Source organism: Nelumbo nucifera, chromosome 5, assembly GCF_055504915.1.
Source record: "Nelumbo nucifera cultivar China Antique chromosome 5, China Antique-T2T, whole genome shotgun sequence".
In the NCBI taxonomy this organism is placed as follows: domain Eukaryota; kingdom Viridiplantae; phylum Streptophyta; class Magnoliopsida; order Proteales; family Nelumbonaceae; genus Nelumbo; species Nelumbo nucifera.
The window spans coordinates 50782604-50796891 of record NC_142653.1 but is presented as its reverse complement, the minus strand read 5'-3'; the positions used below and the strand labels follow the sequence as shown (position 1 = coordinate 50796891).

Below are 14288 nucleotides of genomic sequence, written 5' to 3'. Positions count from 1 at the left end.
GCTCGGAAACTCCGCTCGTACTTCCAGGCTCACACCGTCATCGTCTTGACTGACAAACCTCTGAGACAAGTTTTACTCAAACCCGAGGTTTCCGGTCGACTGACGAAATGGGTCATCGAACTCAGCGAGTATGACCTCCAGTACAAGTCAAGAACTACTATTAAGGCCCAAGCCTTAGCAAATTTTATCGTTGAATGCACATTTAGCCTCGAGGCCCCTGAGCCGGTCGAGCCCGAGATCCCCAGTTCGGGCGAGCTCGGAGCTCCCAAGCCAATCGAGTCTGAACCCCGTGAAGTAGCAGCCAGTGTAGCATCTCTCCTGGTTAGACCAAGCGCGAACTGGGGTGAGGAGCCCTGGATCCTTCACGTAGATGTCTCCTCGAACCAGTAGGGCAGCGGGGCTGGAATAGTGCTACGCGGCCCAAGCGGAACAAAGTTGGAATACGCACTATGCTTTGAGTTCGCGGCATCCAACAACGAGGCGGAGTACGAGGCACTGATAGCCGGGCTGAACCTAGCGCACAAGGTTAGAGCAAAGCACGTAGTTATCTGCAGTGATTCCCAGCTCGTGGTGAACCAAGTTACAGGCGAATACGAAGCACGCGAGCTCACAGTGATTGCATACTTGGCAAAAGTAAAGGAGGCCCTACTCAACTTCCAGTTACACTTCATCAAGCAAATCCCAAGGTCAGAGAACACTGAGGCCGACGCCCTGTCGCGACTAGCCAGCACGAGCCACAATGCCATGAGAACCGTGTATGTAGAGGACTTACCTCGGCTCAACATTCTCGGTGGGGCAGAAGAGGTCGCTCCTGTCTCTGAAGCAGAGCCGAGCTGGATCAACCCACTCGCGAGCTTCCTGCTAGACGGAAACCTCCCCGCGGACCGCAACGCAGCCAAAAGGGTACAGCGCCAGGCAGCCAAATACGTCATAATAGACGGACGGTTGTACCGACGATCCTACACGCTCCCCTACCTGCAATGTTTGTGCCCTACCGAAGTCGAGCTCGTACTCCGCGACACGCATGAAGGCTTGTGCAGCGGACACCTAGGGGGGAGAGCCCTTGCTCAAAAGGCACTTCGACAAGGATACTACTGGCCAACGATGAAGACAGAGGCCGTCGAGCTAGTCAAAAAATGCGACAAGTGTCAGAAGCATGCCAATATCCACCATCAGCCTGCTGCCGACCTCAAGTACCTCACCAGTCCATGGTCCTTTGCGCAATGGGGCATCGACCTTCTGGGGCCTTTCCCACCAGCGACAGGTGGGAGAAAATTCCTAGTGGTGGCAGTAGATTACTTCACAAAGTGGATAGAAGCTGAACCTCTGGTAACGGTTACAGCCCAAAACATACAAAACTTCTTTTGGAAGAACATAGTATGTCGCTTCGGGCTACCTCAGGTACTAATCTCTGACAACGGCAAATAGTTCGTGGATATCAAGTTCCAAGAATGGTGCCAAAGTATGAGAATTCGTCAAAACTTCACATCGGTCGCACACCCGCAGGCAAACGACCAAACAGAAGTAATGAACAGAGCCATTCTCCACGGACTGAAAGCACGACTAGACTGAGCTAAAGGGTTGTGGGCGGACGAGCTACCAAGTGTTCTATGGGCTCACCGAACCATGGAAAAAACCGCCACAGGGGTGACCCCCTTTAACCTCACCTACGGCACCGAAGCGGTAATCCCGGCGGAAATCGAAGTACCTACGTTGCGACTAGAAGCATACGACGAATAGACAAACGAAGATGAGTTACGCACCAACCTCGACCTACTGGATGAGGTGAGAGACATCGCGCACATCCGAACTGTGGCCTACCAGCAAAAGGTAGCTCGGTACTATAACGTGCGAGTAAAGACGAGGAACTTCCGCGTCGGCGACCTGGTTCTCCGTAATGTCATGGTACCCGAACCCGGTGTAGGAAAACTTGGACCAAATTGGGAAGAACCCTACAGAGTAAAGAAAGCACTCGGGGGGGCATACGTGCTCGAAACCCTAGAGGGAAAACAAGTACCCCGAGCATGGAACATTGTCAACCTAAGGCGATACTACCTGTAGACCGCCAAGCAAAGTGGATAAAATCACCACCAAAACAGGCCGCGCGAGTACGGTAGCCCGGACAGGAAATAGATCGGACGTATTATTAGTTCGGCAAATATGCTCAGTTCGGGAGAAAGACCGCACGAGTGCAGTAACCCGGGCAGAAAATAGACCGGACGTATAGACAATTCGGCAAATACATTTAGTTCGAAAAATATGCTCAGCTCAGGAGAGAATAACCAACACTTAAACAAATCATTCCATTCCTAGAGTAGGGTAGCACACAAAAAAAAAATTTACAAGCCAGGAGCTATTTCTTCATCATCAGAAGGCACTTCGACAAAACCCGAAGGCCCCACCTTGCCCTCGGAGTCTGACTCGGCGTCAGCAGCATTAGCCATCTAATGAGTTATGCGCGAAGTGGATATGGCGCTTACATCGAGCTTGGGGTATGTATTCCAGATCATCCACCGGCTTAGTTTAAAACCCCTCCTATATGAATCCACCATCAGATCATCAAAACCCGGCGAAGCGATGTACTCATCGACGGCTTTCTTCTTGGCATCTTCGATACCTTGAGAAAAGATCTGTGTCCTCTTCCTGATATCCTCCTGAAGATACTCGACTTGATGCTGCAGATCCAGCCTCAAGTTCGCCATGTGTTTCACCACCAATCCCATGGCCTCAGCATCTCTCTAAGACCTTGCCTGCCTGATCCGAGAAAAATGAGCAGTTTCTTCAGCAGCACGAGCAGTCTCTTCAGCAGCACAAGTAGCTTCCTCGACAGCACGACGAGCCTCTTCGGCAGCTCGCGCCTACATCGAGCTCCTCTCCACCTGAGCCGCCAAGGCGTGAATGGAAGAATTCACCTACCAAAAGAGACCGAATGATCAAAAGAACCAACAAAAGAAAAGCCAAAGAGCTCTAAAAAAGGAGAACACTTACCACCATGGCGTGGGTAACGGCACGGCAGGCCACTTGATGCAGAGGGAGATCCGTCCACGTTGCGACCTCCTCGGGGAAGATAGCCTCTTTACTCTTTTGAAGAGCATGGGTCGGCATCAACACTTTCCTGAAATCCCCCGGGGCCCTTGAGCCCGAGGGACCAGCTCGCGTATGAGCAGACCCGGAGTAAGCAAGAGCACCGGGGTATGTAGGAGCCCCTGTGTATGTAGTCTCAGCATAAGGGCCCCTTGCCGGCTCCTGCATCGGAGGGACCATCTCGGGCCCCCTGGGCGGATCTTCTGGCTGGTAGCTCGGCACCTCGGGCTCCGCATCCTGAGGCACCTCGGCGCGAGTTCGCTTGGCAACCCGCTTTCTCCTCTTCATACCTTGAAACAAGTGCCAACCTCGGGTCCCTCGCGAATCCGTCACACCTGTGAAAAGAAGTTCGCCATTAGTGAAAAGCAAGAAAGACAGCAAGATAAGAGTCTCTAAGTGAAGAACCTACCCGAGCTCAGACTGGCCGCAATGAGCTTGGCCTCCGTAAGATAATGTTGACACTTCAGACCAAGCCGCGCCCATTGTCGGAGGCCCTTCGCCGTCTCCTTGTCAAGCGTAACCCCAGAGTCAGGAGCGGCCATCCCCCACCCGGTTTGAAAAGGCCACCCCAGCACACTTCACACCCCGAAATAGTCCCGCTTCCATGCTGAGACCTTGTTGGAGAGCTCGTGTAAAAGCTTAAAACCCGGGCGAGGAGACAGGTAGTAAGCCCGCCTGCGCCCGGGGAGAGGACCCGCTTGCTTCTTAAGCATCAAGATTGAAGAAAAAATCTCCAAGTCCAACGGAAAGCTCTCATCGTAGAAAAGGGAGATTGTCCCCACCAAGTTTCGGATGGAATTCGGGTGGAGCTGGCCGACCGTCACGCCGAAGTGGTTCAAGACTTCGACAAAGAGGGGATGGAAAGGCAACCATAGCCCCGCGGCGAGCTGCTCCCAGAATATCACGATCTCATCAGGACCGTGTTCCTAAGGAAAGCTGCCCGAAGGTATGAAATAAGCATACTCCCCGGGCAAGTTATAGTAAGTAATGAGGGATTGGAGCCCCTCGGGCGTCATGGTCGAAGGGCTGAACTTGTCTAACATCCGACCCCAGCGAGAGGTAGACGCCAAACTACCTGAAGCGCCACGGCCTACGAGCTCGAACTCTTCCTCGAGCTCTACCTCCGGCTCGCTAAGGCTATCGGGGGATGCAACTTGGTTCGTAGAACCTGCATCAGACCCGCTGAAAGGACTATCTGAGGTATTCGAGCTAGACATCGGGAGTGATGAGATCCAGGAAAGTACTCACCCGGACAAAAGCTGTAGACCACAGGAGCTCGGACGAACGGAAGACCCTGAGCGCAGACTGAAAAAACCCGGACGCAAACTGGAGGCGAGCTGAGACTCAGACACGAGCTTGAGAGAAATACAGAAGTGACAACAACCGGGGTCCCCCCCCCCTCGCTATTTATGCTCATTGTGACCGGAAGGCAACGGCTTAGATCAAAGCCAATCCGACGGCCTACGGCCGCACTGACCGCACGTCCCTCGAGCCCGAGACGTGATTGGCGCACGTCTTTTTGAAACTGACAGCGACGGCGCGCATCTTTTCGAAACTAACGGAACGCCAGCGCACGTCTCCTCAGAAAAAACGGTAGCGGCACGTCTTTTTCAAATTTGAAAAAACGCCCGCTTTTGCGCCCCCAAGTGGCGCACCTTTTTTTTGAAATTTCGAAGCAACGCGCACGCCGCCACATCTATTAGCATTTAGACAGGCCGACGCGCTTCCCGCATAAATGGACACTCGAAGAAACCCTAACAAACGCACCTCGCGCTAGCAAGAACCAAGATTCAAAGTGCAGGACAAATCTACCTGACACCTTGCGAACTCCCCGCGCCAGGGCAAGACCCTTAGCACAAGGAGTGGGGGGCAATTGATGAAGGAAGATTTGGCCCGACCTCGCAAATCACGGCACGTGGCAAAAAAGGGTAAGTAGTTCGGCACTTAAAACAGCGTACCGAGGGTACAAACACCAAAGGGAAGGGACCAGCAGGTCTGAACTCCCTAGCAAGGGGCCCGAACTCCCTACTTAGTGGTCGAACTCCCTGCAAGGTGCCCGGACTCCCTACTTAGTGGTCGAAATCCCTGCGAGGGGCCCGAACTCCCTCTTTGACCCCGTCACACAAAGTAGAGACCCGAACTGGCTCGTCTTATGACAGTTCGGGGCCCCCCTTATCCGAACTCGAGACTTCGCCTCACGCACCGCTCCAGGCACTTCGCTTCCGGAGCATTGAACTAGACGAACCGCGCCGTACCTGACACCGAAGGAGTCCGTATCCAGGGGCGGCGCACCTGATTGACTTGGGATCTGACGCTTGACAGCCGCATTTCAAACGGCCACCTGCCACCGTCACCTGTCACCACTGCCTCCAGTTACAGAGACGGCTCAGACAAAAAGAGCAGTGACGGTTCTACCCCAACAGAGGCGATGACGCCCGAACTGGCAGAAGCACGGAAACACTCATTCCCAAGCTGACAGGAGTCTAGGAGTGAGTGCGCGAGGTGGTTATAAAAGGCTCTCCACCCCCAAAGAGGAGGTATGCAAACTTTGCGCAATCTGGTCTATCTTGCCTTTGAAGGATTCTAACTTAAGCTTCGGAGCCTTTACACAGGGTTCTCCCCGGAGCCTTTGAAGGATTCATCTCCTCTGTTTCAGGTTCTCTGCTACTCGGTTCAGAGACAAGATCGCTGACAGGTAAGACCGGCCGGATTGCGCATCATCACCACCAATGAAAGAAAAGTTTCTAGTTTCAACCGAGGTAAAATTGTATTACTTCTTTATCTCATTCACTTACGGTGGTTGTTCTCACAGACCAAAATTGCGGGCAGATCCAAAAGAGCTGCCATATGGAGTGCTTCAAACAACTGGCCTTGATTGGCTGCACCATCACCGTACATAAAGAACGTGATAGTATTATCTTTGGAGTACTTCTGCACCAACAATTCCATGCCCACCACAGAAGCTAGAGTCCTTGTAGAAATGCATGGTGCCTCCCTTTCCCTTAGAGCAACCAGCTTGATGACCCATTAGTTCAGCAAAGGACTCGATAAGGGTCCCGCCCCAGCCGAGGAAAATATAGTGATCCCGGTGGGCGGTGATGATACTGTCCTTTGTGATGGCTTATTGGCCATCGTAGAGATGACAGAAATCGTGGATGAGCTTAGCCTTGTAGAGTGACTCCGCAACGATCTCCATACGGCGCAAGACGGCCATGTCTCTGAAAAAACTGAGTTCCTTTGGGGTGGTTGACAGTGCGGGTGGGTCCGTTAATCTTGTGGCTAGTGAAGGGGACATTGATTTCGACGGTGATGACAGAAATGTTATTGGAAGATGAGGAGAACAACGACCATGTGGATGCAAACTAATTCTTGAAAGGGTAAAATAGGTATTTTGAAAATTTGATTCATCGACTTAACGTTTTTCGTCTTTGTCATTAAGAGAAGGGAGATTTTTGTTGAATTCTTTAAAAATTCAAGGGAGGTTTTGCTAAAGTAAAACTTTAAGAGAGATTTTTGTATTTTACGCTTATAATATTAAAGTGCTTTTGATTGAGCACGGGTATTGGAGGTCGTACTCCATGGAACATTGTATTTTACGTTTATATATAATTTCTATTTTTTTTTAATTCCACATAATTACTCATTAAATCAATAAGGAAATAACATAGTCTTAACTATTTCTAACAATCATAAAGAAAGAAGGATTTGCTTTTCTAATGTTTAGCTAAGTGGCACCATTTTCTCCTAAATTGTCTCTAACCCCTATTTATCTCTTTAATTATCTCTAATTTAATAGAGAGATTCTCTCCTAAGCCATCTCTAATTCCTATTTATCCTCTCCCCCACTTTTTATCTACATCTATTTAAAGAAAGTTTCAATTAAAAATTTTCAGAATTATTTAAATATTATAACAAAATTATAAACTAACTTTAAAATATTTATTCAAAACAAAAAAAATAATTATAATAGATTTAATAATATTCATATTATTAACAGTTCTATATTTTTACAAAATCATCATGAAATTATGTAGTAACAATATAAGTTATAATTTTATGAACTATTTAATTTAAATGTCATTCAAATAATAAAAACTTAATATTAAAAAATAAAACATTATTTCAATATTTAAATATCTTAAATAACAAAGAATTAAAAATAGCTAAATAATTATATAATAAAATATTTAATATTATGTAATAAAATTAAAATAATGAAAAATTTTAAATATTTTACATATTATTTAAATATTTAAATAACAAAATATTTAACAAGACTAAATTTTAAATATTTAAAATAACGAAATTATGCAATAAATTTAAAAAATTTCTTAAAAGTAGAAAAATAATTATAATAGATTTCATAATATTCATATTAATAATAATTTAATATTTTTACAAAAATTAATAATGAATTATGTAATAATAATACTAAATATAATTTTATGGATTATTAAATTCAATAAATAATTAATATTTAAAAAAATTAAATAACATTATTATTTAAATAATTAAATAATATCGTAAATAAATAATTTCACTTTTATCATTTAATAGTTGTAGAAAATAATTTTCAAAAAAATAATATTTATTAGTAATAATTTTACAATAATAGTGTATATTCATTATATACTAAAATTAATATTTTTTTATTTTCAAGAATTATTTATTGTATTTTTTGATAAATATGTTTTCAATAATTATTTATAAATCCATTTTTTTTATTTAAAAGAAAATTTATTGATTAATATTTATTAGAGATTAAACTATTATTTGAAATTGCACTATTTATTGAAAAATTTATAATATTTTTAGTATTTATTGTATTTTTATTATAAGCTTATTTCCAACAATTGTGTATTATTGATATAAATTTTCAATAATTATTGGAGATTAAACTATTGTTATTTATTAGAGATTAAACTATTAATTTAGCTGAAATTAGAAGTGTTGAAGGATTGATTTAGTTTGGTTGTAGTCTATTTTGTTAACCCAATCAACATGGTAAAGTTGGGAGTTTGTCACCCGAAACTGACTAACCATTAGTGAAAACCCACCAACTCAAGTTGTACCCATTTGGGTCTATTTTTGGTTTGGTTTGTTTGTTCAAAAGATTTAAACTTAAAAGTTAAATTTAAATTGAATAAATTACAATTATATTATTAAAAAAATAAATTATAAAAATTAAATTTATGATATAAAATATGTTAGATGAAGAAATATGGGAAATTTCCCACTTTCCCATATTAAAAAATTATATTTAATATATATGTGTATGTATGTATGTATGTATGTATATTGTCAATTTACAAATGGCCAAACCGAAACTAACCTAACTTGGTCAGGTTGGAAAATTGCTAAACCAAAGCTGATCGGAAACACTAGAAAATTGACCAACTCGGGTCGAGTACGATTAGATTGATTATTAAAAAGTTAAAATATAAAACAATTATATACTCTTATGTATTTCTAGTGTTTAGCTTTCGCTTAACAAAGCCCGTACATTGTACAAGTATAAATAGAGTGCCTTCAATCCACTACATGTGGGATTCTTCTCTCTCAAAACCTTGTTATCATTTATGGTATCAAAGCTCCTAGGTTCACACCTACTACCTCCAATAATGTCTTCCTCTGCTTCAGTCAACACCACTACTGCAACTTTACTACCTCCAATAATGGCTTCCTCTACTTCAGCCAACACCACTACTGCAACTTCTCAATCAACGGGCAACAATCGTCTCATTTAGGTGCATGGGTTCACCAATTTAATTTCTATTAAATTGACCAAGGACAACTACATCCTATGGTTAGCTCAAGTTGTTCATGCTCTCATAGGCCTTTGTATTCTTGGATATGTCGATGGTTCATATCCATGCCCAATGAAGTACGTTGTATCTTTCTTAGCTGATCCCAACAACACCCAAGAGATTAATCTTTCTTACACATGATGGGTTGAGCAGACCAATTCGTTCTAAGTTGGCTTATTTCTTCTATGAATGAATTTGTATTAGCTTAAGTGGTTGGATGTTCTATGTTACATGAGTTATATGGAATACACTAACTACATTGGTTGTTTTCCTCTTCTAACTAGGTCACAAATCATGACCTGAAGCTTGAGCTAGGACATCTCACCAAGGGAAGCTCCATTACAACCTTATATATACAGAAGATCAAAAGTCTAATTGATGCATTGGTAGACACCAACTATATTGTACCTAATGTTGATTTCATACAATATTTATTGCTAGGCCTTGGCCCAGAATATAGTGCATTTGTGGTATTTGTAACCACACGATTAGATTATTTCACCATTGTTGATATCTAGAGCCTATTATGGTCTTATGAGAAATGCCTAGAGCGGCACTCCTTTCTCCATCATCTGTTCTCTTAGCAAATTTTGCCAATTGTACTCAGGAACAGAAGAACAAGAACCACACTCTTCCTCCTCAAGAGTTTATGAGTTAATCCAATCAAAACAAAGGTAACTCTAATGGAGCTAAATAGGGGTGGAGTAAGGGGGACCTAGAGGGGGACATGGCCCCCTTATGGTTTGAAAAGAAAAATACTAATATACCTTTATGGTATGCAAAATTGACTTTTATGTATTAATACCATTAATACATTATTATTTTATGATTAGATAGGTATGTTTTTGCGAATTACTCCTTAAACTGGACACTTATATGACATGTGTTAGTTTAGAAAGTTCTCAACCATTGGATAAAGAGTTTATCCTGACAAGGCTAACATTGATGTGCTACTAAATTGGTGGAGCAGCTCATCTTAACTGTTGGTCTTAGACCCTAAGCACAATTAGTGGGTGTTTGTGAGCAAAACTGATTATGGTGCAATTTCTAGTTATGCCCTAGACCTTGGAGATAGATGGACAAAATTGAAAAGTGGCACTTAAACCCCAAGCTTGATAATGAAATTGCATTAGGTCTTGGACTAAGCTGCTTTTGATATGCCAACCAGTGAGATCCTCTTAGGGTAAAAAGCCTAGGTATATTGGAGTAATTCATGGTATTACATAAGTGGGTGATCATTGTGATAGGATCAATTCCTTTATTAGACAAAGTAAATATCAGGATTTACACTTTCTCTGATGAAAAATTAAAACCAAGGTTCAAAATATTGATACACCTGATACGTCGGTAGTGGCGTATCGAGCAATATTGATAGTTTTTTTTTTTAACCTAGTTCAGAGGGGCCATTTTAAGTCTGTCATCGGAATCGGTCGAGACCTCAAAACACCCCCTATAGGGGCATATCGGGAAGCCCACAATACAATATGTATCAATCGATACGGCCTGATACATATTGATACTTTGAACCTTGCTTAAAACTACCATCAATAGATTTCAATTGTACTTGAAATCATTTTGAAAAATGTATTTATACTTATATTATGTTATTTTCTAAAAATGATCTACAAAAGGTTTTAATCCTGGGATCTATCTTAGTAGAGGCCATTATAGGGCTAAAACCTGATGGGTTTTATTTCATATATATCAATCTATTATCCATAGGCTTTATAAGGTAGTTGAAACCAATGATCACTTAGACTTAAGTGTTGGGCCCAAATTGAGCCCAATTTGATGGGTAGTGAATTCAGCTTATGTTTTTCAAAACTTGGGATGAACCCATGTGGACTGATATGAGATCTTTGTGGGTCCCACGCCTTACATTGTTGAAGCTTAATAAGACTTGCAACAGTTATGTACATGAAGCACTTGAAAGAGTTGAGCCTTAGCCCATTACTAGTAAGACTAGTTAGATTAGTCACATGACAACTTTGTCATGTTATATAGGTTGAATATGGTATGGTTATGAGTTTGGACCTCCATTCTATTATGCCCCATTTGCTTTTTGGGAAATTACTTATCCGAGTAAATGTGTTTACCAAAGTATTTTCTAGGAAGCACTTACTCGGGTAAGTGTATTTATCCATATTATTTTATTTTCCAGGTAAATAAAACAATGATCGTTTTAGTCATAAAAAGTCATTATTAAAAGGGAAAGCTTTGTCCCATCCAAGTATTGTCAACTTTGCCCTTGGGAGATAAATATCACTTACTCAGGTAAGTGATGCCCAAGGAAAATAAATCTGAAAATAGAGTATAGGTATCTTGGTCAATGGGAACCAAAATCTCATTGACTAACTTTCCCCCTCTTAAAATCTAAAAAACAAAACAAACAAACGGATCCTTAGTGTAATTAGAATCCTAACCCAAATCTAATTTGGATTGGTCCTAGTTACATAAGGAAAAAGGTCTATATATAGCGACAATAGGGAGAGGTTGACATACACCTTTTTAGTCATTCTCTTGCACTCTCTCTCTCTTTTCTCTAGTTGTTCTTCTACTATTCTTCGCTATTTTTTTTGAAGAAAAACATTAGATTTAATGTGGTTCTCGTAGTTGCACAAGTTCCAACTCGTTGGAGATGGAATTCAGTTGAGAAGTTATTGTAGGATCGACCTCTAGATACAATTGCACTATCTTCAGTTAACAAGCTGATTTGGGTTTGGATTTTGGGCATGAACTACCACTCTTGGAACTGCAATTTGTAGACTCTATATCAGGTAAGCTCAATTTAATTTTGTGTGGCTTCTATTAAAGGAGTGAAAATATGGCATAAGTGGTACTATGGTACTTTTTTTCACCTTGAATTTGCTGTTTGATATTACGGTTCATCCATGGAGCAAATTGATAATCTAGTGGCCATGGTTCATGGTTGTAGAAAGAGAATTGTCTAGATTACTACAATGATGAGAAAGTTAATAGCAATCGGCTCAAAATCCTTTGAGTTTGACACAAAATCTTTCAAACAAGATGATTTTATAATGCTATCTGAGAGAGGAAATGGTGGTTGGTCAAAAATATCCTTGAAAGCAGAGGTGACGACTTGGATGAGAGGTTTCCTCCGAGAGGTGATTTCCATGCAAACAGAAACAGTGAAAGAGTGCAAACATGCTCACAGAGGGAAGGTGTTATTAATTCAACAAGATTAATCCGCTTAAGTTGTTGGGAACTCGCCGAAAAACAAAGGTTAATATGCATACTGGAAGAAGAAAAGAAGTCAGGATGGAAGATTTTTTTCGAAGTGCTCGACTCTTTCACCCCTAAGCTCGGACCTTCAGTCTCTGAAACCCCAGCTGCCTTTCCGTCACTGATGATCGAGCGAAGCAGAGTTGTGAAGGCTAGAGGTTCGACCCATATCTCTATCGCCACCCAAGAAAGACCTTTTGGAAATTGGTAGAATGTGTTTGTGTGCACTAGAACTGATGAACTCGGTTGGAACAAAATTGACCTCGGCCTGTCTGCAAATCTTCACTCTCCGACTCATCCGTCTTCACCCCTTCTCTAGTAAAAAGTGGTGGGGTTCGCTCCATCTGAAGACCTAGCCTTTGCTTGGGCTAGAATGGAGAGTTTCTACCTTTATGGTACTTGGGTGAAGCTAAACCATTGGTGGTCAACCCTCAGATCTACTCCTTGATGGATGGATCACCATACATGGACTCCCATTTTACTTGTGGAAGGAAGAAGTTTTGAAGCTGATCGAAAGTCTGTGTGGAGGACTAGAAGAAATCGATCCCAAAACAAAAAGCTTGTCTGAGTTGAGGGATGCTCGACTAAAGGTGAAAAATCAATGAATACACTTTATCCCTTGATCAATACCAATCCTCGATAGGAATGTCTAGTTTTTTGCTTTGGTTGTAGTGGAGAAGACAATCGAGTCAAATATCAAACTCCTTGAGTCATCTTGGAGTAACGGTACACAAACACGTGGGAGTTCTATGGCCCTCGGTCAACCAGGAGTTGGGGCCAGCCGGTTACATGCAAAGGAAGGAAAACCTGTGGCAGGTTCTGAAGAGATGGGCGAAGTCGGGAATAGGTGGATTTTTGCTCTACCGGGAAATAGAAAGAGAAAGGGATCAAGTAAGAGTAGCTCAAAGAGCTAGATTAGGAAGCCTTTTCAAATTTTAAAAGAAGCCTCAACTCAGAAATTCAGCTCAGAGAAAGAGGTGTTTCCTTCGGGTTTGGGTGAGCAACATTAGCACAAAGATGATTCGGCTAAGAATCCTAGCCTTGTCTCGAGACGAACCCACCTCTCCCAAGATGTTCGCATGCGTCAAGGTACTCACACACATAACTTCTCTTCGACTCCCACTTACAATAGATGGGACTTCCCTGAAACTCCCCTAAGCTCAAAATCTCGCCAGAAAGAAGTCTTTTGTTCATCGGCATCGAGTATCCATCGTCAAGCTGCTCCAGAGAAGTAGAAAGTCAGACTCAGATGAAGATATGAATTCCTACAAGATGGAGATAGAGGTCGTCCCGCAGGAAGTAGCATTTTCCAGAGCCAAAGTTCTACCTGACGGAGGAAAGGAGTGAGGGTGTGTCAATTTGTTGGAAGAAGTTTGTTTAGTCGATCCAAAGTACAGGAGTTAGTTGCCTACTTACAGAAGCCCTGAAGACGGAAGAGGAAGAAACTCATCGCACTCTTTGAACACAATCTCATCCAAATCTTGCTCTTCTTCAAACCCCGGCCTTCCTTGCTCTTCTTCTCTAGCCAAAGCAGGGGCCAAAGTTATAGTAAGCCAAGAAAAGGAAAAAAAGAAAGTAACTGAAGTTATAGAGATGCCAGGGAAACTAGGAATTCACTGTAGTGGAACCAATGGGATCTCGAGTTTGTAAAGAAAGAATACAAAGGAAATTCGTGAGCCTGAGGAAGTAAATGACTTAAAGCAAGGAAAAAGAAAGGGACCCAATAGGGAATTAAAGTATCTGCAATGGGGGATAGTGGGCCACAATGCGAATGGCAAAGGGGAAGAGAGTAGAAGATTAAGTAAGGAAAAGCCAGCTAGAGTAAACTAATGAAGATATTGAGCTAGAATGTTAGGGGGTTGGATGGTGATGTCAAGAGAAGCATAGTGAAAGACACGTTGATAAGAGAGAATTCTGACATAATTCTCTTGCAGGAAACAAAAAAAGAATCTGTGCATAGGAGATTGGTAAAATCAATTTGGGGAACAAGAGGCAAAAATTGGGCAGCTGTTTTGGCTACAAGCACCTCAGGAGGAATTATCATAATGTGGAGAGATGTAGTGCCGGGAGTAGAAGTAGACAAAGGTGAATTCACGATTTCAGTCCTGTTCAATAACAAGGAAGAGGATTTCACTTGGGTCCTAATTACGGTTT

The 14288-nt window shown here is 42.4% G+C and overlaps 1 pseudogene; it reads right to left on the bottom strand.

Moving 5' to 3' along the window:
- Positions 1-5871: 5871 nt before the first annotated feature.
- Positions 5872-13334, bottom strand: LOC148791603 (pyruvate dehydrogenase E1 component subunit alpha, mitochondrial pseudogene; annotated as a pseudogene).
- Between the last annotated feature and the right edge of the window lie 954 nt (positions 13335-14288).